At 49.0% G+C, this 23,972-nt stretch overlaps 1 protein-coding gene across 2 annotated transcripts in view; it reads right to left on the bottom strand.

Annotated features, from left to right (window-relative positions):
- The window catches only part of SPG7 (SPG7 matrix AAA peptidase subunit, paraplegin), a 359,427-nt gene that overhangs the window by 268,073 nt on the left and 67,382 nt on the right, over window positions 1–23,972 (bottom strand). The gene's annotated exons all lie outside the window — the stretch shown is intronic.

Genomic DNA, 23,972 nt, shown 5'->3' on the forward strand with positions numbered 1-23,972 from the left:
AGTAGCCTTCAATGGTTTTCTTGGTGCCAAGGGGTTTTATAGTGACAAAGGAATATATGTACTTTGATGCAGAAGTCTGGCCCGGGACCAGGGTTCAATTCCCGCCTCGGCGGGTCTTGGGCTCAATTTCCTCGGACCTGATAATTCTCGCCTCGGTGCCTATCCTAATCATGGGTCCCACTCTGCAACTCTGGGCAATAGCTTGCTTAATCCCCACAACGGCCCCAACAACGCTAGGATGCCTGGCCTCACCCTGGGGGTGCCCAGGAGTGGACACTTCACAGGGAAAGGCCAGAAAGGGTTCCTCAGCGGTATTCGTACAAGCGCCCAGATGCCTCCGGGTAGTCGTGCGCTATACAAGTACCTCTACATTTACATTTACTTTATCTTCCAATGGGGTAATCAGAGTTTTAGGCTGATATGGTAGTGGAGCTGGACCCAGTGACGATACTGGATGTAAGCATGCAGGAGGAGTTAATGGCGATTCCTCTCTCTCCCATTTCCTTGATTGAGCATGATCATCTAAAGGTGAAGATCTTGCAGCCTGTAAGGCTGTGGAATATATTGTTTGCACCACAGACCATGATATAGACCATGCCCTTGACACCTGTGAGAATGAGGTAGACAGAATTTGTCTTTTCAAAGCCGACGGTGAACAGGTGAACAGGTTCTTTTCAACGGCGATGCAGTCAACAGCATGTGATGTGTCTTTGACAACAATAAAGGTGCGTTTTGGCAATCGATGTGATTTCGACGTCGGCAGAAACAGATGACAACTTTCAGGTTCCAACATCGACATCGACTGACCTGAGTGTCGGTGATGTGAGGTCATCGATTCTTCCCTTGACGGTGAGCAGGTCAGATTCTATGATCTTGTCGACATCATCATCATCATTGGTGATTTCAACATCATTCTCTAATGAAAAAGGAGAATGGTGTTGTGTTTCTTTCTCGAACTACCGCTGTGAAGGTCTTTTCCAGAAGATGGCAAAGACAAGGAGATGTAGATATCTCTAGTATCTTCTTTTTTTCTATCCTCTTCTGCCCTCATGTCCTTAACATGCTTCTCAAGCAGCTCCCTCCTCTGTCTCTTAATGTTTTTTTTGCACTTTAAAAAAAACTCTTTACATATGTTGCAGTCAGAGAAGGGTAAGATGGAGGTAGATATACTATGCACACTTTGCGTGCATCTGTCACAGCTTTCTTTCTTCCATAGGAGGGACACTGTTAGACCTGTCAGCCCTTTGGCGGTTCCCTCCTCATTTTATTATTTTTGTCCCTTTCCCCCTTCTCATATTTTCTGTCTACCTAACTTTTTAGGTGCTAATGTAGAGGTTCTGGGCGCTTTTCTCTCACTACCTGAGGGAAAGGCGCAAGGTGCTCCTCTGAGGAAAACTAGGGAAGGGAGGTGAGATTCTAAAATGGTGGCACCAACTGTCACCTCAGCACCTGGACCATGACTGCCATGGGGGTTTCCGGAACTTTCTGGGCCCTTCTGGCAGGTCAGGCCCAAGGTGATAAATAGAGGTGACAGGTGGGCGGCCATTTTAGAAGAGAGCTGAGTGGCCGGTTAGCCAGGAGTAAGGCACCTGAGTGGGGAGGTGGCTGCACTGGGTAGGGATTGACAGGTCTCAGGGTCTGCACAGTTCTCCCCGCCAGTGACATCACCCCCAACCTCTTGACCAGTCCCTGTGGCCGCCAGTGACTTTGGGGCACGCGTTCCAGGGAGGCCCTGGGGAGAGTGAACCCCTGACCTCTTGGTTCACAGAGAGGGCCTTTGCTGTAGGCTTACAGCCCTGCTATTGTCCGGAATTCCTGGGTTGGCCTTGAGGTAGCCACTCACTTCGACAAGCGAGAAGAGGTGGATGGGCTTGAGTCCCGAGAACTTAGCTGTCCTCCGCCCCCGTTCCTGTGAGGGGACCGGCAGCCGTCAAATCACCACCTTCTTTCTTCCCCCCCCCCCTTTTTCCACGAGACCTGTCCTGAAATACAGACCGCCCCCTTGCCCCCCAGTTTGAGAGAGTACCTGGGGTCTTTCAGTAAGAGTCGCTGCCGCCGTAAGGCCAGGAGTGAGGAATTGGCCCGGGTGTGGAGCGGGTGAGCAGCGCGTCTGGTGGCCTGAGGAGACCCATCTCCAGGAAGTGCGAGAGGGGAAGGCGGTGAGGCCGAGGTCCTCATCACGTGTGTGGGGCCTAGCGCCGCCCCGTAGATGCCGGACGGAAGCTGAGGCCGCGCCCCCGTTAGACGCACTGATCTTGGCGTCGTGGGAGCGCCTCCTGGCAGTAGCTAAGAAGAGAGGCTGTCGCTTGTAAGGGGTGAGAGCTACGTCGTGTTCTCTTGTGGGAGGAGGCTGGAGGGTGTGCACAGGCCCCCAGCCCCCCTCCTTGTTGAGTAGGGATTCCTTCTGCGTAATCCGCCTGCAAGCTTCGTTCCACAGAGTGAGGGGACCGCGCCTCCCAACAGCGGTGGAGCATCCACGAGGAGGACCTCAAGAGTGACAGTAAGCGGGGCTCTTGCCAAGGGGAAGCCAGGGGCCCATAGTAAATATAAGCATCTCGTCCCAGTCAAGTTGAGGAGAGGGGATAACGGGGCGAGCCTTGCCAGCGAGGAAGTCAAGGGAGACTGCCATTTGGGGATAGTTTAGCTTAATACTGGGGGATCCTAGAACCTGCCTGTCTGGAACAAAGTGGGCTGCTAGCAGTTTAGTGAGCCCAGCTGACAGGGGAGCCTCATTTGGACCGGCTGGGACAATATGAATTGCCAGTGTCCTTCAGGGCGCAAATCGTGAGGAGGTTGACAATCCCTCCAGAGCCCAAGCGCCGGGGTGGGGTTACCTAGAGGGTCTATAGATCTGCTGAGCTAAAAAGCCCCCATGGGACAGTTATCCTGAAATGTAATGATATGGTTTATCGTGAGACATGATGAAATATGTTATCCTGAAATGTAATGATATGGTTTATCGTGAGACATGATGAAATATGTTATCCTGAAATGTAATGACATGGTTTATCGTGAGAGATGATGAAATATGTTATCCTGAAATGTAATGACATGGTTTATCGTGAGAGATGATGAAATATGTTATCCTGAGATGCAATGACATGGTTTACCGTGAGACATGATGGAATGTGTTATCCTGAAAAGTAATGACATGGTCTTTCTTGAAATGTGAGGAAATGTTTCATTCTAAAAGTTTAAATTAAGAGTCCAAGTTCGCAAAGGAAAGATAAAGACCTGGTAAAACTTAAACTTGTCTGGTGTAGTATTCTTTTTGAGTGGTGCTGCGCTGGATTGAAGCTAGGTAGGATGCAAGTATGAGAGGCCAAGTAGAGATGTGAGCCTGTTGACCGTGAGCCAAGCTACCCCTAGGACATAGGTCCAACAAATTGGTGCTCAGCGGTGGGATTACTTATTCAGTGCTTGCATCCGCTTAGTGGCAGTTTAGCGTGCATCACCACCTACACTGGATTGTTTTGACTGGAGTTTTCTCCAGATTATTTTCTAATTGGAGGATTTTTTTGAAATTGTCCTGTGTATATTCCCTTTCTTGAGAAAAGTTCTTGTTAACTGTGTTGGGGTCCCATCTGGCAGGATGGAATTCGAATTGGGTAGGCTGGAGGAGTATACAGTGGCCCAATTGAAGGAGTTCTGCCAGGAACGGGGGGTATTCTTTAAGCAAGGGGCAAAGAAGACAGAGCTCCAGGCAAGCTTAAGAGCCTGGGTTATGGCCCACCCTAGCGGGAAACGGGAGGAAGAACCAGGACTAGATCTCCTAGAAGAACCGGAAGTCCTTCTTCCCCCTGGGAGCAGTAATATGGACGTTGGGTCCAGGGCCCCATCAAGAGTGGGAAGTAGCGCCTCAGGGGGGAGCCTGTCCTCTGCTGACCTAGTTGATCGAAGGGAAGAGAGACAGCTGAGAATGGATCTGGCCCGGTTAGAAAAGGAGAGGGAGGAGAGGAGGTTCCTCCATGAGCTTCACTTAAAAGAGTTAGAGCTCAAAGCCCTCCAACTTGGAACCCCCAGCAGTCCCAATGGTGGCAGCATACCGAGAGAAGTCCCGAGAGAGTCCAGGCCCTACCTGCCCAAAGATGTGGTTGCTAGCTATGGTATAGGGGATGACATTGTAAAATGGCTGGCTGCCTATGAGGTTTCTCTAAGAGCCCATGGGGTCCCCGAAGCCCAGTGGGGGGGTGGCCTGTATAGGTATATGCCTCCGGTGGGGAGGGATGCCTTGTTGGCGCTAGAATAGCCAGATCAGACCAGGTACCCCGTCATGAAGGTAGCCCTAGTAAGGAAATTTGGACTGACCCCTGAAAAATTCAGGCAGAGGTTTCGGGGCAGTCAGAAGTTGTCCACTCAGAATTGGGTGGACTTCTTGGACTATGCCAGGAAGGCCTTAGAGGGCTGGGTGCAGGGTAGTGATGTCAAGGACTATGAGGGACTGTACAATTTAATTTTAAAGGAGCACCTCCTAGAGAAAAGTTTTCCAGAGCTGCGTCAGCACCTAGTAGACAGCAAGCTCACTAATCCCAGGAAGCTTGCAGAGGAGGCGGATATCTGGGCGAGTACCCGGGTATCCTCAAAAGGGACTGGAGGGAATTTCCAAGGGGCTGGACAGGGCGCCCCCCAGAAGAAAGAGGGGGGAGACAAAAAGAGGGAGTTCTCTAAAGGCCCCCAAAAGAGTTCACCAGGGAAGGGAGTAGGATTCCCTCCTAAGGTTGTTCCCCACAAACCCCCTTATCCTGACCGTGGTCAGCAGCCTAGGGTTGTCCGATGTTACGAGTGTGGTGAGGTTGGGCACTATAAGGGGGATGCCAAGTGTCCCAAGAGACCACACCCTCCCATTGGAGGAAAGACCCCTGGGGTGGCGAGTGTAGTGCTCGGGGAGGAGTTGCCCCTAGATAAGGGAGGTGAGTGGGCAGGGCTAACCTTAGTGTCCTTAGGGGATTGTGAGATGGTTCCTAAGACCCAGATGCCCTCGAATACTACTAAGTACAGGCAATGGGTCACCATCAATGCCCAGAGGGTGGAGGCTCTGAGGGACACAGGAGCCAGCATGACTATGGTAAGGAGTCAGCTGGTGTCCCCAGAGCAGGTGGTCCCCAATGTAGTCCACCCGGTTGTGATGGCTGACAACCGAGAGGGTCACTATCCGGTGGCCCAGGTTCCCTTTGAGTGGGGAGGGGTTGCGGGTCCTCTACGAGTTGCGATCAGCCCTGCCATGCCGGTCGATTGCCTGTTGGGAAATGACCTTGAACACTCGGCGTGGAAAGAGGTTGAGTTCAGGGCCCACATGGAAATGTTGGGGACCCCTGAGTGGACGTGTGCCCACACTCGGTCCGTGACCACCCGAAGAGGGGATTCACAGAGGTTGGAGCCTGGGACAAAGGCCCAACCAGCTGCCGGAAAGGGTAGACGGGGACGGGGAAAGCCTGCCCCGGCATCTGACCCTCCAAAGGTGGATGGGGCAACTAAGGTGGTCCCGGAGTCTACGGAGGGGGATGTAACGTCCCTGGAGGGCTTGCCTACCCCTGCAGACTGGCAGGTGGAGGGAGGACCTACTAGGGAAGAGTTTTGTCGGGCCCAGAAGGAGTGCCCTACCCTTGAGGGTTTACGGCGGCAGGCCGAAGCCCAGGCAGCGGGTAACGATTCGGGGAACTTCCACATATACTGGGAAGATGGACTCCTGTATAGCGAACCCAAGGCTCCGGTGCATGGTTCATCCCGGGCCTTGGTAGTTCCCCAGCGTTACCGAGCCTTCCTATTAGGACTGGCTAACGAAATACCCTTGGCAGGACACTTGGGACAAGACAAGACCTTTGCTCGACTTGTCCCTCATTTTTACTGGCCTCAGATGAGGATTACGTCCGATACTTTTTGTAGGACGTGTGTAACCTGCCAAGCTAGTGGGAAGACAGGGGTGAAGCTGAAAGCTCCCCTGGAACCACTGCCTGTCGTTGGTACCCCCTTTGAAAGGGTGGGCATCGACATTGTCGGGCCATTGGATCCACCAACATCGGCCGGTCACAGGTTTATCCTGGTTCTGGTGGATCATGCCACACGGTACCCAGAGGCTATCCCTCTGAGGACCATTACTGCACCTGCGGTGGCACGGGCCCTTATGGGAATTTTTACCCGGATGGGAGTCCCCAAGGAAGTGGTGTCGGACAGAGGTACCAACTTCATGTCGGCATACATGCGGGCTATGTGGAAAGAGTGTGGAGTTACCTACCGGTTCTCCACTCCTTATCACCCCCAGACTAATGGTCTGGTGGAAAGGTTTAACAAAACCTTAAAGGGCATGATCCGGAGTCTGCCCGAGAGCCTGCGGAGGAAATGGGACGTCCTCCTACCTTGTTTGCTGTTTTCGTACAGGGAGGTACCACAGAAGGGAGTGGGCTTCAGCCCCTTCGAGTTGTTGTACGGGCACCCTGTGCGTGGACCCCTCAGCCTGGTGAAGGAAGGATGGGAAAAGACTCCCAGAAAACTTCCCCCGGATGTGGTGAGCTACATGCTGGCCTTTCGTAGCCAAATGGCTAGGTTGTGGAAGCAAGCTTCTGAAAACCTAGAAGCCAGCCAAACGGTCATGAAGGAATGGTATGACCGAAACGCTCACCCGGTGGAGCTGGAGCCTGGCCAGAAGGTGTGGGTGATGGAACCTGGAGAGCTTAGCGCCCTCCAGGATCGCTGGTCAGGTCCCTTTGAGGTGGTTGAGAAAAAGGGCAAAGTTACCTACGTGGTAGATCTTAAGACCCCCAGGCAGCCCCATCGGGTGCTCCATGTCAACCGCCTCAAGCCTCACCAAGAGAGACCCGAGGTCACGTTAATGATGGTGACTGATGGGTCAGAGGAAGAGGACAGTGAACCTCTTCCCGATCTGTTTGCGTCCCGAGAGAAGGATGGATCGGTGGAGGGAGTGATCCTTTCACCGTCACTAACTCCTGAACAACGGAAGGACTGTCGCCAGGTACTGGAGCAGTTTGCTTCCTTGTTCTCCCTTATTCCGGGAAGGACTCATCTGTGTACCCATGATGTGGACACAGGGGACAGCCCACCTGTGAAGTCCAAGTCCTACCGACTGTCGGATAAGGTGAAGGCTAGCATCCATGAGGAAGTTACCAAGATGCTAGAGCTAGGAGTAATTGAGCCTTCAGGAAGTCCCTGGTCCAGTCCGGTGGTACTGGTACCCAAAGCTGCCCCACCGGGCACTACCCCAGAACTCCGGTTCTGTGTGGATTACAGGGGACTGAATTCAGTGACGAAGACAGATGCTCATCCTATCCCGAGAGCGGATGAGCTCATTGACCGGTTGGGAGCTGCTCAATATCTCAGTACCTTTGACCTCACATCTGGGTACTGGCAGATTTCCCTGACGGATGGAGCCAAGGAAAGGTCAGCCTTCTCCACACCCGAGGGTCACTACCAGTTCTGTGTGATGCCCTTCGGGCTCAAGAACGCCCCTGCTACGTTCCAGCGATTGGTGAACCAGGTCCTCTCTGGAATGGAAGCCTTTTCAGTTGCGTACCTGGATGACATCGCTGTCTTCAGCCGCAGCTGGGAGGACCATCTGAGTCACCTTCAGGCCGTTCTTCAGGCTTTGCAGCAGGCAGGTCTGACGATCAAGGCCAGTAAGTGCCAGATCGGGCAGGGGTCGGTAGTGTACCTCGGTCACTTGGTGGGTCGGGGCAAGGTGCAACCCCTCCAGGCCAAGATCGAAACCATCATGGCCTGGGAACCCCCCAAGACACAGACAGAGGTTCGGGCCTTCTTGGGCCTCACTGGTTACTACCGACGCTTTGTCAAGGGATACGGAACCATCGTGGCCCCCTTGACTGAGCTCACTTCCAAAAAGCACCCTCGACGGGTGATCTGGACCGAGGGATGTCAACGAGCTTTTGACACCTTGAAAAAGGCCATGTGTGCGGCACCTGTTCTCAGGGCCCCTGACTTCGCTAAGGAGTTCATCGTCCAGACAGATGCGTCGGAGCACGGTATTGGGGCAGTGCTGTCGCAACTCAATGATGAGGGTCTAGACCAACCAGTGGTTTTCCTATCTAGGAGACTACTCCCCCGGGAACAGAGGTGGAGTGCAATTGAGAGGGAAGCTTTTGCGGTGGTGTGGGCTCTGAAGAAGCTGCGGCCATACTTGTTTGGCTTGCACTTCCTGGTTCAGACCGACCACCGGCCCCTCAGGTGGCTGATGCAAATGAGGGGCGAAAATCCCAAGCTGTTGAGGTGGTCCATTTCCCTACAGGGGATGGACTTTAGGGTGGAACATCGCCCAGGAGTGGACCACGCCAATGCTGACGGTCTCTCCAGATATTTCCGCCTTAGTGAAGAGGACTCCCAAGGGGTTGGGTAGCTCTCCCCACTTTCAGCTGGGGGGGACGCGTGTTAGACCTGTCAGCCCTTTGGCGGTTCCCTCCTCATTTTATTATTTTTGTCCCTTTCCCCCTTCTCATATTTTCTGTCTACCTAACTTTTTAGGTGCTAATGTAGAGGTTCTGGGCGCTTTTCTCTCACTACCTGAGGGAAAGGCGCAAGGTGCTCCTCTGAGGAAAACTAGGGAAGGGAGGTGAGATTCTAAAATGGTGGCAAAAACTGTCACCTCAGCACCTGGACCATGACTGCCATGGGGGTTTCCGGAACTTTCTGGGCCCTTCTGGCAGGTCAGGCCCAAGGTGATAAATAGAGGTGACAGGTGGGCGGCCATTTTAGAAGAGAGCTGAGTGGCCGGTTAGCCAGGAGTAAGGCACCTGAGTGGGGAGGTGGCTGCACTGGGTAGGGATTGACAGGTCTCAGGGTCTGCACAGTTCTCCCCGCCAGTGACATCACCCCCAACCTCTTGACCAGTCCCTGTGGCCGCCAGTGACTTTGGGGCACGCGTTCCAGGGAGGCCCTGGGGAGAGTGAACCCCTGACCTCTTGGTTCACAGAGAGGGCCTTTGCTGTAGGCTTACAGCCCTGCTATTGTCCGGAATTCCTGGGTTGGCCTTGAGGTAGCCACTCACTTCGACAAGCGAGAAGAGGTGGATGGGCTTGAGTCCCGAGAACTTAGCTGTCCTCCGCCCCCGTTCCTGTGAGGGGACCGGCATCCGTCAAATCACCACCTTCTTTCTTCCCCCCCCCCTTTTTCCACGAGACCTGTCCTGAAATACGGACCGCCCCCTTGCCCCCCAGTTTGAGAGAGTACCTGGGGTCTTTCAGTAAGAGTCGCTGCCGCCGTAAGGCCAGGAGTGAGGAATTGGCCCGGGTGTGGAGCGGGTGAGCAGCGCGTCTGGTGGCCTGAGGAGACCCATCTCCAGGAAGTGCGAGAGGGGAAGGCGGTGAGGCCGAGGTCCTCATCACGTGTGTGGGGCCTAGCGCCGCCCCGTAGCTGCCGGACGGAAGCTGAGGCCGCGCCCCCGTTAGACGCACTGATCTTGGCGTCGTGGGAGCGCCTCCTGGCAGTAGCTAAGAAGAGAGGCTGTCGCTTGTAAGGGGTGAGAGCTACGTCGTGTTCTCTTGTGGGAGGAGGCTGGAGGGTGTGCACAGGCCCCCAGCCCCCCTCCGTGTTGAGTAGGGATTCCTTCTGCGTAATCCGCCTGCAAGCTTCGTTCCACAGAGTGAGGGGACCGCGCCTCCCAACAGCGGTGGAGCATCCACGAGGAGGACCTCAAGAGTGACAGTAAGCGGGGCCCTTGCCAAGGGGAAGCCAGGGGCCCATAGTAAATATAAGCATCTCGTCCCAGTCAAGTTGAGGAGAGGGGATAACGGGGCGAGCCTTGCCAGCGAGGAAGTCAAGGGAGACTGCCATTTGGGGATAGTTTAGCTTAATACTGGGGGATCCTAGAACCTGCCTGTCTGGAACAAAGTGGGCTGCTAGCAGTTTAGTGAGCCCAGCTGACAGGGGAGCCTCATTTGGACCGGCTGGGACAATATGAATTGCCAGTGTCCTTCAGGGCGCAAATCGTGAGGAGGTTGACAATCCCTCCAGAGCCCAAGCGCCGGGGTGGGGTTACCTAGAGGGTCTATAGATCTGCTGAGCTAAAAAGCCCCCATGGGACAGTTATCCTGAAATGTAATGATATGGTTTATCGTGAGACATGATGAAATATGTTATCCTGAAATGTAATGATATGGTTTATCGTGAGACATGATGAAATATGTTATCCTGAAATGTAATGACATGGTTTATCGTGAGAGATGATGAAATATGTTATCCTGAGATGCAATGACATGGTTTACCGTGAGACATGATGGAATGTGTTATCCTGAAAAGTAATGACATGGTCTTTCTTGAAATGTGAGGAAATGTTTCATTCTAAAAGTTTAAATTAAGAGTCCAAGTTCGCAAAGGAAAGATAAAGACCTGGTAAAACTTAAACTTGTCTGGTGTAGTATTCTTTTTGAGTGGTGCTGCGCTGGATTGAAGCTAGGTAGGATGCAAGTATGAGAGGCCAAGTAGAGATGTGAGCCTGTTGACCGTGAGCCAAGCTACCCCTAGGACATAGGTCCAACAGACACTTAAAGACGAGGGATGGCATTTTGATAAAAAATCCAGTCAGAAACATGGGGAAATCATTCAATCGATGGGAGTGGTTAAAAGACGTTAAGATAAGTATAAAGAATTATTTCTCAATTGAGAAAAATTCTTTAAATTGAGGTGAAAATTCTCAGCAGTGTTCTTGAGATCCATCTCTCATGAGCTGGAAAAAAGAACTGGGTGAGGCAGGCAATTGCAAATCCAAAGCGTGCTGGGTAACGGTGCCTCCCAGGTCCTTCAACAGACAGGTTCCCTTTTCTATCTTTGTTCAATGTAAGCCTTCAGGCTGCTGGCAGTCTCATACTACTTCCGAGCACACAGCTGACACAAGCCCGACCGTCTGTAGCTGCTTGGTCACAACATAGGTCCTGAAGGAAAAAAAAGGCAGACTGCATCTTGAACTGTAAAGGCCAGTCTGTCCATAAAAACAAAGATACCAGTGTGAACTCTTTTTGCTCAAGATCACGCTATTCCAGTAGGATGTACTAATTGAGGGAGACGGGGTTGATTTTAATAAAGTCCAAAATGTAGGTTTCTTGAGAAACAAGTAGACTATTTAGCTGAAGCAGAAAGGAGAGGAAAATCTGGACTCAATTGGGAGGGGTAAATGGATGATTATTTATCATAAGCTGGACGATCTTAGCTGACGCAGACAGCAGTTGAAGATCTGGAATAACAGGAATAGATACAATGGAGGCATGTAAGTTATAAGGCAGACGAAGTATGTAACTCAAAAGAAAGATTTGTGAGTCAAGAGTGTTGTAAATTATAGAATGGCCGTACCTCTTCGCGGTCTTGGCGAAGTTGGGATTTGGCCCGAAGTTTCTGGGCTGGGTGCAACTGCTTTATACTGATATACAGAGACAAATAAGAGTTAACAACCACACATCCCATGCCATCACACTGCAAAGGGGTACCCGGCAGGGCTGTCCTCTAGCGCCACTGATATTTTCCCTCATGCTAGAACCACTCACTGCATGGATACGCAGGGATGTCATGGTGAGGGGGCTGAAATGGACGGAAGATCAGGAGGATCGAATATCACTATACGCGGATGATATACTGTTATATCTTGCCTCCCCCTACAAGTCCATACATGCTGTTTTAAACATCTTCACAAACTTCGGAAAGTATTCCGGTTATGCGATCAATTGTAACAAGTCTGTACTGTTTGTGCTTCAGGGTCAGGTTCCTCGTCTTCCGGCGGCCTGTAGGATAGAAGTGGCTAGGGATGGTTTCCGATATTTGGGAATCTATATCACCTCAGATCCGGCCCTTTTTCACAACCGTAATCTACCCCCTCCACTGGCCTGGCTGCGAGCAGATGTAAAACACTGGCGGTACCTGCCTCTGTCTCTAGTGGGACGCGCTGCCCTCTTTAAGATGCTGGCTCTCTTGCGGTTTTTATACATTCTCCAGAATTGTCCAAATCGGGTCTCTGATGCATACTTCGCAGTGGTGGAGGGCGAGATCCGTACGCTGCTGTGGGACGGGAGGACCCCTCGTGTGGCACTGAAAAAGATAACGAAAGGGTGGTATGACGGAGGCATAGCCCTCCCTCATCTTAAACTCTACTATTGGGCTTCACAACTGGTAGTAGTGAACCACTGGATGTACCACCTCCCTAATGATCCGGCATATATGCTGGACAGATATCAAACTGGCCGCTCTGGCTTTTTGGGCGCGGTCTATTCCAAAGTCAAGAAATGTAGATATTTTGGGCCCACTTCTCACACGGTAGGAATCTGGTACCAGGTGAACTCACACCTGGGCTGGGCTAATGTTCTCACGAAAGCGACACCACTGTGGCAAGCCCAGAGGCTAGGCAATTTATGCCATCAACCAGGGTTCGACAAGTGGGACATGATCGGGATTTCAGTGGTGGGGTATTTGATCAAAAAGGGTTCTATTCTTAGTTTTGAGGAACTCCAGGGGCGCTACCAAATGGCACAAGGGGAACTGTTTCGGTACCTACAAGTTAGACACGCCCTTACGGCGATTTTTCCGGACTGCAAAGATAAACCAGAGTCGTCACCATTAGAGGATCGATTGCTAGATGGGCCACTGCACTCGAAAGCCATATCCTTAACCTATAAAAAACTATGTAACAACCTACCTGACACTTTTGATAAACTTCGAGAGCAGTGTCAAAGTGACCTGGGGCCTAACGATGACGAAGACTGGCAGGTGGCCTTGATGTCCCCTAGAGAAGTGGCTATCACCCTCTGCTTCTGACTGATTCAACTTAGGATTCTACATCGGTCCTATCTGACAGGGTTCATTTTGGCCAAAATAGGTGCAAGGACAGACGTGCTGTGTCTTAGGGGGTGCAAGCAAACGGCCACCTTTAATCATACTATCTGGGAATGCCCTGCTGTACAGCGCATATGGGAGGGAGCCACAACTTGTATCCAAACTGCACTGGGGAAGGAGTTAGCTCTTACATCAAAACTGGGCTTACTTAACATATGGGCAGCCACAGACCTCATAGAAACGGAACAACAGATGGCAACATTAGGATATACTCTAGTTAAGCGAGAGATAGCACGAAACTGGGGGGCGATGGACCCACCGTCCATCCATAAATGGGCGAATGAGCTGGACAAATGTATGGTAGCGGAAAAGGAAGTGTTTACAACACGCGGATGTCCTAAAAAGTGGGAAAAGAAATGGAAGAAATGGAATGTATATCAAGGAAATATATGTATATCCCCTATGGTGGAACTAGAAATGCAAAAAAGAAGAGACAGATGTAATAGATTGGTAATTGTGACTCGATATGCCCCGATTTCTATGTAAAGTGCTGAAAATTGCAATGAACAATGAAAGACATGGTGCATGTGATTAAAGTTAAATTTAGCAAACCGATTTATAAAAAAGAATAAAAAGAGCGTTGTAAATGAAAGACGTAAGCGTTCAGATGAAGCTGAAACAAATTAGTTTTTTCCAAACGGAAAGTAAGGTCTTGGTGAATTTTGTCTCTTTGAACATCAAATTCCTAAGGGTGTGTCAATGTCAAAGAAAGACTGGTTAGTAGACCATTTGTGTAAGAATTTCTAGGCACTCAGGCTTCTCTGTTCACCAAAGGTTTTAATAATGTGTGCGGGTACTCTGGTTGCTTTTCATGGAATGCTCTGAAAATAATGAAGCCCGTTTTGAACTTTATTCTTGCTTGAAAGGTGAGCGAATGTAGCTCTTTTGGTTTTTGAGTTCACATATTCAATATGAGTATGCGCCAGAGAATCAACAACTAGTCTTAAGTCCAAATGTTGAAGAAAAGGCTTTAAACGTTTTCAGGGAGTACAGTGTTGCTCTAGTTGCTGAAACTGTCAGCGCGATGTGGAAGGATTGTCGTCTAGTTCCTATAAACCTATATGGGATCTGCGCGTTAGACAACAGACTGTGGGATTGGGCTACAGACTGATTCCAGACACCCCCACCGGGTATGTTTGCCGGAATACCAGCGAGCTCATAGTGCCACTAGAATCCCCTCTTATCAAGGAGAGAATAAGTCTTGGCAACTATCGAACATGACAACTCTGTCCCATCAGGGATCGTGGAAACAGTGCAATACCTTTCGCTGAGTCACTCGTGCTCACTTTGTCTCAGACAGATACACAGAACAAACGATGGGGACGTTTTCCAAAAGCATTTGTTGAACCAGCGTCTTTCTAGTGTAAAAATAGGTGTGCTGAAACAACCATTAGACAGAAACAGATATACATGATTATAAGCACCAACATAGTAAAAGGATGGTAGATTTCTACCATAGTGCTAAAACAATGAATATAGGCAGGTATAAAAATACATAACAGTAATAATGTGTACTCCTACATTGCAACCCTAACTAGATGTACCTAAGTGTACCTAGCATGTATGTAGGTGTAGAGCCAAGAATCCCTCTAGGATAAAGTCTACCCCATTACCTGAAGTGAGAGACTGTGGGACCCAGTCTTGTCTCAAGATGGACAACCCGTGAGGGATGTCAGACCACTGCGAGCTGGAGTGTCTGCATGCAGGAACCTCAGCGTCTTGCGTCAGTGTGTCAGCATAAAAGTCCTTTTTCTCCTCTGTCTCAGCAAAGATATGGTGTTTATATACCCAAAGTGGTATCCTCAGGGGATCTACCTTGCTGTGTCATGTCGGATTTAGGATGACGGAAGGAATGACCCGTATACATATGCAGGAGATGGTAGTCCTGCTGAGTTTCCAAGAATCCTCATGCATAATGAATGAGGCTAGTTTTCAGGGAAAACCCTACGTCCTGTTAACAATACTGTAACTAGGTAAAAGGTCAGTCCCAAGAACTGTTTTGTAGTGTAATGACAGTGGAAATATAGGTGAGAGGTTAGGTTGCTACCTGAGGCTATATTGGAGTGCCTATATGAAACATAACAGGATGTGGTAGTATGATTATCTAGCCGAATAACTAGAGATTTTAGCTCCACTGCTGGTGAGGGATTAAACCCAACAGAGTGCATGTTGGATAGCCAGTGCTATAATGTTGGATATCACTATATCTATGCAAGAGAATTCATTTTTTCTTTTCAGGATCTAGTCTTGATACGTTCAAGGCCATCCAATTTGGAAATTTTGAAGGGTAGAATGTTAGGGTCCGGAAACAATTATATTTTCAAACACAATTGTCATCTGCATAGTGATGAATCCTAAGGTCATATTTTTGAACGACTTTCTGAGTGGTTCCATCTAAATATTAAAAAGGGTCCAGGATAAAACTGATCCTTGACTGATACCACATAATATAGGAGTAATGTTAATATAAGAGTAAGGTTAATATAAGCTTAAGTTGCCAATTCGAGTAGGTATTTTGGATTTGACTGTCACAAAGAGAACCTTCATAGAACTCTATCTCTGGTGTTTATGAGCGGATCAACAGTGCAGATTAGATTTTGGTGGTCTAAAGCACCAAATGTCACTGACAGAACAAGGAGAACGAGTAGGAAGAAGTCACCTCTGCCAATGATAAAATTGAGTATTTTTAATGTGTCAGTTTCTGTAATGAATCCCTTGCGGAATCTTGGTTTGTAAGGAACAAGCAGATTGTGATTTTCTAGGAAAGCATTTAATTGGTTGGAAACACATTTATCGATCACCTTTCACATCTAATGTAACTAGCCTGAAGCTGGAGAGCACACTGGAGTCTGCTGCAGGTTTATTTAGCTTAGGAATAATTTGTCCCATTTTTAGGGTCTGAAGAAAGATACCATTTATACGGGAGGCGTTGACGAAGGAATCCTTTATTTTGTTAAAAAGATGAATGTTATCTTTGATTTGTTTAGCTGGCAAATATCATCAAAGTAAGATGTTAGTGATACATTTTTGATAACTTCAGATAGATAATCAGGCTGTAACAGAAAACATGCCCAGGCACTAAAATAAAGGCGTTCTCCGTTACCAAATTAAATAGATAAAAAAAAAAATTCAGCCCACATTTGGCCAATCAAAGTAGTTTTGAACTTGTAAAGACACACCGTATAGGTGTTTAGCAGTGTAAGGGAGACAGCATGCATTTGAGCGTGCAGGAGAAAAGGTTTGTTGTAATAACAGATGAATTGTCAGTACAAACTAGCCCACAAGACCACAAAACTAGACGAAAACTAAAAAGAAGTAAACAATGATCCTTATAGGCCAGTCCAATAATTTTAATCGTCTTTGGAGATCAGATCAAATTCTCTACAGATAACTGACGAGATCTGTGTTTATTGATTTTTTTGACTAGATTGGTGTCCCCTGATTATCAGTTCTCTAATCTGTCGATATAGATATAAAGTCTCTGTAGCAAGATAGTTTAGAAGTGGAAGAACTGATGTCATACAGAGTTGTGGTGTTAATTTTAACAAGGTTGTTTGTTAGATGCTAAGATTTTGTTTGAGTAATGTCTTAAGTCATGCTATATCGTCAGTGTTTTCAGATCGGATAGAGATCTAGCTCTCCAATTTCTTTCTGGCCTCTGTTCTCTTACTGTGCACAAAAGATTATCCTTGAACCAAGGATTGTATTTTCTTAGTGATTTTCCTATTTTTGAGGGGGACTGTAGAGTCTGGATTTTTTAGCACAGTGCCATAACTTAAGTAAAAAGGAGTAGTTTACTTCTTTAGATGGGAGCATGTCAGCATTTTCATCCTTTATGGAAACTGCAAGTTCAAGATACAAAATATTTTGGAAAGATCTTTAGGCAATAAAGAAGGTTGGAGTTTCGATTATTTGTTGAACTAATTTTATTGAATTTAAATTGGTATCACATGATGGCCAGACTATCCATCTCAACCGGTTCTTAGCATAACATTTTATTGTAGTATTAGATAACTAGATCTACCATTTTTTCTTCATTATGAGTGGGACATTGTGGTACTTGATTTAGATTGTGGGATTAACTGACTTCAATACTTCAGTGGTGTAAGAGTCATTAGCATCATTCCAGTACATACTGAGTGATTCATTAATAAAGAGGTTTTTATTAGTCATGTCTTCCTTTAGGGGATTTGAGTGCTTATGGTGAGAAAATGTGTCAATCATAACTGGTCAATTTTATTATTTAATTTAATTGAAATAAGCTTTATTTCGATAAAAGATATCTTAAAAAGCACATACAAATATAAAAATATACAGACATGTGAAACCATTAAAAAAACCATATACATATAAACTCTTCATATCATATTTCATGTTCCCAAGATCTTGCAAGATTTTCTAAAAAAACATGCAAACATTATAAATAGGACAATATTAAAAACATGCACAAACAAGTAAAAGAAACAGCCAGGCTATTTTAGCCTAGAACTGCCAGGGCTTTCGATCTTAGGAGCCAGGCCCACCTTAGGAATTTTGATAGTGCGCAAGCGTACAAAGGTCTCGTGTCTGATTTAAGGATACGCAGCGCTGTAAGGTGATCACGTGTGCCCAGGATTCTACATAGAGGTTTGAGCCAATATGATCTGGGGAATTTATATTCTGGGCATGCGAAAAGCACGTGTGCAATAGATTCAATTTTGGTTTCACAGAAAGGACAGAAAGGAGAAGTTTGGGAAGGAAATTTCCAGCGGGCGGTCAGCTCACGCACCGGGAGGGTACCGACCCTAAATTTGAAGTAGAGAGCACGGTCATATGGCTTCTGAATAAAATCAAGGTAAGGCTCAAAGCAAACTACATCTTTGAGAAGAAGGAACTCAATGGTGCATCTACCTAGTTGGGAGCTAGAGTTCCTTTTGCCTATAACCCAACTCCAGTAGATTTTCTTTAGTACAGCTTTCGGGGGCGAGGTTCTGTTTGTCCAAGCATCTTTAAGACCAAGATCGTAGAGGAGGGTCTTGACATCTTTCAGCCACTTGATTTTATTCCAGGAAGGCATAGAAAGTATTTCAGTCAGACCCTCCGCATACTTGGTTAGCTCCGGAGTCCGCCAAAGCCGTGCCCAAAGAAGTAGGGGGCGTACTTTTGCCAGGTCTGACAGTGGATGGCACCCTAAGTCCGACAATAGAGGCACTATAGGTGTACTCTGTGGGAGTGCCATCAGTTCCTTGTAGAAATTGGAGTCGGATCTAGCCAGTGCCTCGACATTATTTGAGCCCCATAGTTCAGCACCGTAGAGCGCTGAGCTCACGCCCTTTGCCTTGTAAATATCTAGTGCTGGGGCTATTGGCCTAGTTGAGGATGAACGGTGCTCTCTAAGAAGGGCACCAGTGACCCTTTTGTGAGTTAAGAGCATCTTCTGTACATGGGATACCCAGCGCATGGTGTCTGTTATGCGGATGCCCAAATAGTCGAACTCTTTGACCCTTTCAAGAGGAACTGCATTTAAGACTGGAGGCCGACCTAATTTCTTCGGAGGATTCAAAATTAGGTATTTTGTTTTGGTGGTATTAATAATAAGGCCTCTGTCATTGCAGAAAGATTGAAAGTTGTCCAAGAGAGTTTGCAAGCCCATAGGTGTCTTAGACAGAAGGAGGGTATCGTCAGCAAACAGGAGAGTTGGAACACGTTCGCCCGCCAGGGAAGGTGCATCTGCCGGAACTTCCCGCAGATGGTCCACCACCCCGTTCACATAAAGTGAGAAGAGGGTGGGAGCAAGAACGCATCCCTGGCGGACGCCCCTGTTTACTGGGATTCTCTCAGTTTTCTGGCCCTGGGGACCCCAGCGTACTTGGGCGTAATTACCATCATGGAGTTTTATTAGCAGGGCCAATAGATAAGAGGGGATGTTCATCGAGGCCAGGACACGCCAGAGGTTATCTCGGGGAACAAGGTCAAATGCTGTTTTTAAATCTATGAAGGCTAGATAGAGAGAGCCCTTTCCAAGAAGGACAACCTTCCAGTAGATAAGAAACAGCCTAAAGACCTGTTCAATAGTGCCTGTTCCGGCCCTAAAACCTGCTTGATAATCAGAGAGGATGCCATTATCATCCACCCAAGCTAACATCCTCTCCAGTATCACTTTCCCGATGACCTTCTGGGAGGAATCGATCAGGCTAATCGGCCGATAATTAGCAGGATCGTCACGAGCACCCTTTTTGAAAATGGGGACGACCTCGGCCCCCTTCCACGATTCGGGGACCGGGGCGCCATTTAGGATGGCATTGATAAGGGTAGAAAGTAGCTTCCCCCAGTTCCAAGGATCAAGCTTGAGGACATCTCCAGGAATGCCGTCCGGGCCAGCTGCTTTCTGCGAGATGATGGACTTGATAGCACTATGTACCTCTCCTTCCGTGAAGGGGTCAGCATTTGAGGCATCCATGAGAGGGGGTAAGTCCTCGGGCAGAAACTTTGCCACATTCTCAGAACCAGTAGAGTATAGTTTGTGAAAATGCTCGTACCATGCTATACCAGTAATATTATATGTCAGGAGAGGGTGGGCTGGTCTGTTCTTTGTTCTAATAGCGTCCCAAAAGACACCAGGGTTACGGTTGGAGGAGGCCTCTCTTAGGGTCTGCCAGTACTGCTCCTCCCAGGACTTTTTGGCATTAGAGATGGAAGTCTTATAGTCTTTTCTGGCTTTTTGGATCGCAGATGCAATCCCACTTTTTAGAGCCACTATTAGGGCAGATTTCGTAATTCTGCAGCTTTGCGTATACCAGCCATTCTTTAGGATAGGTTTAGGCCCTCCCTTCGATGGGCCACCCTTGTTATGTATTCGGAAAACATTTCCCAGTTTGGAAATAGTATCTTGGAAAACAGAGGGGGCCCTATCGAGTGCAACCTGATGGGTATTTGGATGGGCCAACTCGACCTGTGAGGCATATAAAATTGACTTTATTAATTCAACCTTGTCATCATTCAACATGACTTTGTGCCATTTGAGGCGCCGCTCACAGTTGGCAGGATAAACCTCCGAGGTTTGCAGAGAGCTGGCTGCTCGAAGGATCGAAGGCCCTTGTTGATCTACCCATAGTGATCTAATGCAAAGAGATAGCTGATTATGGTCGCTATCGTGAGAAGGGATTATTTCCATGTCCACCATGAATGCCCAAAGTTTAAGGTCGAGAAATATATAATCGATCCTTGAACTATGATTAGGCCTGTTGTAGGTGTGCGCACCCTGAGGGTCAGAGGGTGTTCTCCCATTGGCCGCCCTTAGGCCGAATTCCAAGGACATGGTATTCAAAAATACAACAGACTTAGTCCATCTCTTGATAGGAGGCAACGTTAATGACGGAATACCACGTTTAGCGTCATCTTCTAGTAGATCAGGAAGATCTACTGAGGCCAGGGGCTCGAAGGAGCAATTAAGATCTCCTGCTACCAGGACGTAAGATGCGTGATGACACTTTCGCAGTTCGTCCTCTAGGAGTACAAGTGTAGGTGATAAAGCTCCTCCACTAAGGCCTCTTGCATAAATATTAAATATATCAAGAGACTTGTTCCCCTGGGCTCCCTTGAGGGTTAGACGTAATAGATCTGGGGAAGCAATATGGGCCTGCCTAATGGTGCACCCAAGTGAAGTACTAACCCAGATCAGCAGGCCGCCCAAGGGGCGTCCTCTTCCCGACCGGGAGGGAGTGGCTGGTATGCAAAAGGTGGTGTAACCAATCATGTGGTGCGGTTCTGTTGCCCAGGTTTCCTGGAAAATACAGATACTGTAGGTTGTTATAAAGGAATTCCAATCTGGAAGGTCTAATTTGTTAGCAAGACCAGCTACATTCCAATTTAGGATCCTGAGAGAAGGAGGGATAGTAGATGTGTCTTGCAATGCGGATGAGGTGGAATAATTAGTGGTAGCCAGGATTGGGGTACAGAAAGAAGTCCGTGGAGTGTGACTAATATCCTGGATAGTTGAGATGTGATTGGGGCAGTGCTGTAGGGTGTGAGGACTTGAACCAATTTGAAATGGAACCTTATCAGGATCAAGAACTGCTTCAGGATCTCTTGAGATGGCATTAATTCCAGCAACTGGAGGAGTATCTATAACTGCTGGAATTCTGTGTCAATAGTGCTCATAGCAGCTATAGGTATCATGATATCTGCTGGGGGCAAAAATGGGAGGAACCCTTTCGTTGGTGTTTCCAACTCCCGTAAAATAACCATCATAGGGTAATTGGAAAAAAGAAGGGTATAAGTAGTGAGGGTAGGAGATATCAGAATAAAAGTGGTTTAGGTCTAAACATCTTATGCCACTCATAGTGGATTGTTGGCTATTACAAATTAATCTTGTAACCCGGGGGTCCCTAAAATTTATAATGATACAGTCACCAGGCGTATTTTTCGGTTTTTTGCCCACCCAGGATACCCTTCTGACATGAAGAACCTGCCCATTTAGGTGTTTTGGAAGCGGCCTATTAGCATTCAGCCAGTGGATTGTTTTATTATGTAATTCAGTGTAAGATTCTGGCTTGGCGGCTTTAGGGCGCGGGACTCCAGTCAGAATGGCAACAAATGGTAGGCACTCCGGTGGGAGATCAATACAAGGTAGGGACTGCTCAAAGCCAGTAGGGAGGGCTTTAGATTGAATTTGTACAGATTCATTGGTAGATGGTTTTTGGAAATTTTGAGCAGATTCAACATTGTTTCCCGATTCCCCGGAAGTTGGATAACTATTGGTCGAGCCAGAGGCTGATTTGTTATTTTGAAGAGAGCTACCCAAAGATGGCATGGGTAATGGAGACCTAAAGTTAGATGAAGTAGCTCCATTCTTTGAGCCCAGATTTAAGGCAGCATTTGGTTTCGACGATACAGCTTGAAGTATAGGTTCGTTGGGAGTCGTTAAAGATGGATCAGTAGTAATATCATGATCCTTACCTATCTTTGAGTGCAACTTGATTAGAGATTTAAGGGAAAAGAAATTGTCGAGAGAGGCCTGCTCAAATCTCTCAAGCCTCTCAGACAGTAACCTTACTCTTTCCATCATTGGAAGTAAGAAGGATTTAATAGTTTTTTCCAGTTGACCAATCAGTGCAAGCTGAGGATCAGGGTTATTTTGGGATACAGAGTGTTGAGGAAGTTGTTCAGCAACAGTATCAGTGATTAGATTAGCCCGGTGGACAGGGGACAATCTTGTCCTGGAAGGATGTGGTATAGGGGAAGCTGTGTGACCCACTTTCTTGCCCGTACCAGTGCGTGATTTGCCTTTACTTTTCTTATGAGCTTTTGTCTGGTCCTCCCTGTTACCGCTACCCACTCTTTTCCTTTTGTTTGGGACAATTTTTGGGTCCACTACAGTGGGTGGCTCAATAATTGCGGGGGTTACAAGAGATGGAGTAGCAGTATTAGCAGTGCTAGGTGTAACTTGAGAAGCAACTAACTGGGGAGAGTATGAAAGATCCAACAATGACACAGGGACAGGGTCACTAGGACCCGGAGAATTTGTATCTACACTCGTCAGTAGGTGTGGTGAATTCCCTGTTAAAATGTTGGCCGCTTGAGTATTAGCTTGTGCGGGTGAAACAGCTAGCGCAAAAGCGCCCATTGAGGAACGCTTATCTTTTGTAGCGTCCAGGGAAAGGCGTCGCTCTGTAATTGCAATTTCCTTCTCTAATACAGAGCAGGCACGAATTATAAAGTGGTCAAGAGTGCCACTTACAGAACCTCCACCTAGTGTGCTTCCCCTTCCCGAGCGTGTAAACATAGCCATGGCTACCAGATAAAAGGAATAGTCACAACAAGAGGTCTAAACAACCAGTCTGTTATAAAGCACTTCACCAGATATGTCCAACAGCGATGTAAAACGTACCAGTCAGGGTTGTACTGTGGGAGCAAGAGGGGTGGCCCAGCCCGGCCTCCTTTGGCCCCTGACGGCCTCAGACGGCCCGCCCCTTGTCCTGGCTTCGTCCGGCGCCCGCCCGCGCGCGTCCCGCGACGCGGAGGCGGCGGCGTTCTTTTGAGCGCCTCCGGGCGCTTGTGTGACGTCGGTGGGGCGCTAGGGCGCCTGGGAGTTGTGGTCTCCTCACGCCGGGGCCGCAAGGTGACAGAGCGGCAACAGCAGCAGCAGGGTTGCACACAGCGCGACAGCAGCGGGACTCCGAGGTGAGCAGGGGAGGGCAGGGCATCAGCCGTGTTCCCCGTCGCTAATCAGGCTCTCGATGTAAAGCAAGTCTCCAAGTTCAAACTTCCCGCTCCGCCGAGGGAGCGGCGTTCTTTTGAGCGCCTCCGGGCGCTTGTGTGACGTCGGTGGGGCGCTAGGGCGCCTGGGAGTTGTGGTCTCCTCACGCCGGGGCCGCAAGGTGACAGAGCGGCAACAGCAGCAGCAGGGTTGCACACAGCGCGACAGCAGCGGGACTCCGAGGTGAGCAGGGGAGGGCAGGGCATCAGCCGTGTTCCCCGTCGCTAATCAGGCTCTCGATGTAAAGCAAGTCTCCAAGTTCAAACTTCCCGCTCCGCCGAGGGAGCGGCGTTCTTTTGAGCGCCTCCGGGCGCTTGTGTGACGTCGGTGGGGCGCTAGGGCGCCTGGGAGTTGTGGTCTCCTCACGCCGGGGCCGCAAGGTGACAGAGCGGCAACAGCAGCAGCAGGGTTGCACACAGCGCGACAGCAGCGGGACTCCGAGGTGAGCAGGGGAGGGCAGGGCATCAGCCGTGTTCCCCGTCGCTAATCAGGCTCTCGATGTAAAGCAAGTCTCCAAGTTCAAACTTCCCGCTCCGCCGAGGGAGCGGCGTTCTTTTGAGCGCCTCCGGGCGCTTGTGTGACGTCGGTGGGGCGCTAGGGCGCCTGGGAGTTGTGGTCTCCTCACGCCGGGGCCGCAAGGTGACAGAGCGGCAACAGCAGCAGCAGGGTTGCACACAGCGCGACAGCAGCGGGACTCCGAGGTGAGCAGGGGAGGGCAGGGCATCAGCCGTGTTCCCCGTCGCTAATCAGGCTCTCGATGTAAAGCAAGTCTCCAAGTTCAAACTTCCCGCTCCGCCGAGGGAGCGGCGTTCTTTTGAGCGCCTCCGGGCGCTTGTGTGACGTCGGTGGGGCGCTAGGGCGCCTGGGAGTTGTGGTCTCCTCACGCCGGGGCCGCAAG

This window comes from Triturus cristatus, chromosome 12 (genome assembly GCF_964204655.1).
Source record: "Triturus cristatus chromosome 12, aTriCri1.1, whole genome shotgun sequence".
In the NCBI taxonomy this organism is placed as follows: domain Eukaryota; kingdom Metazoa; phylum Chordata; class Amphibia; order Caudata; family Salamandridae; genus Triturus; species Triturus cristatus.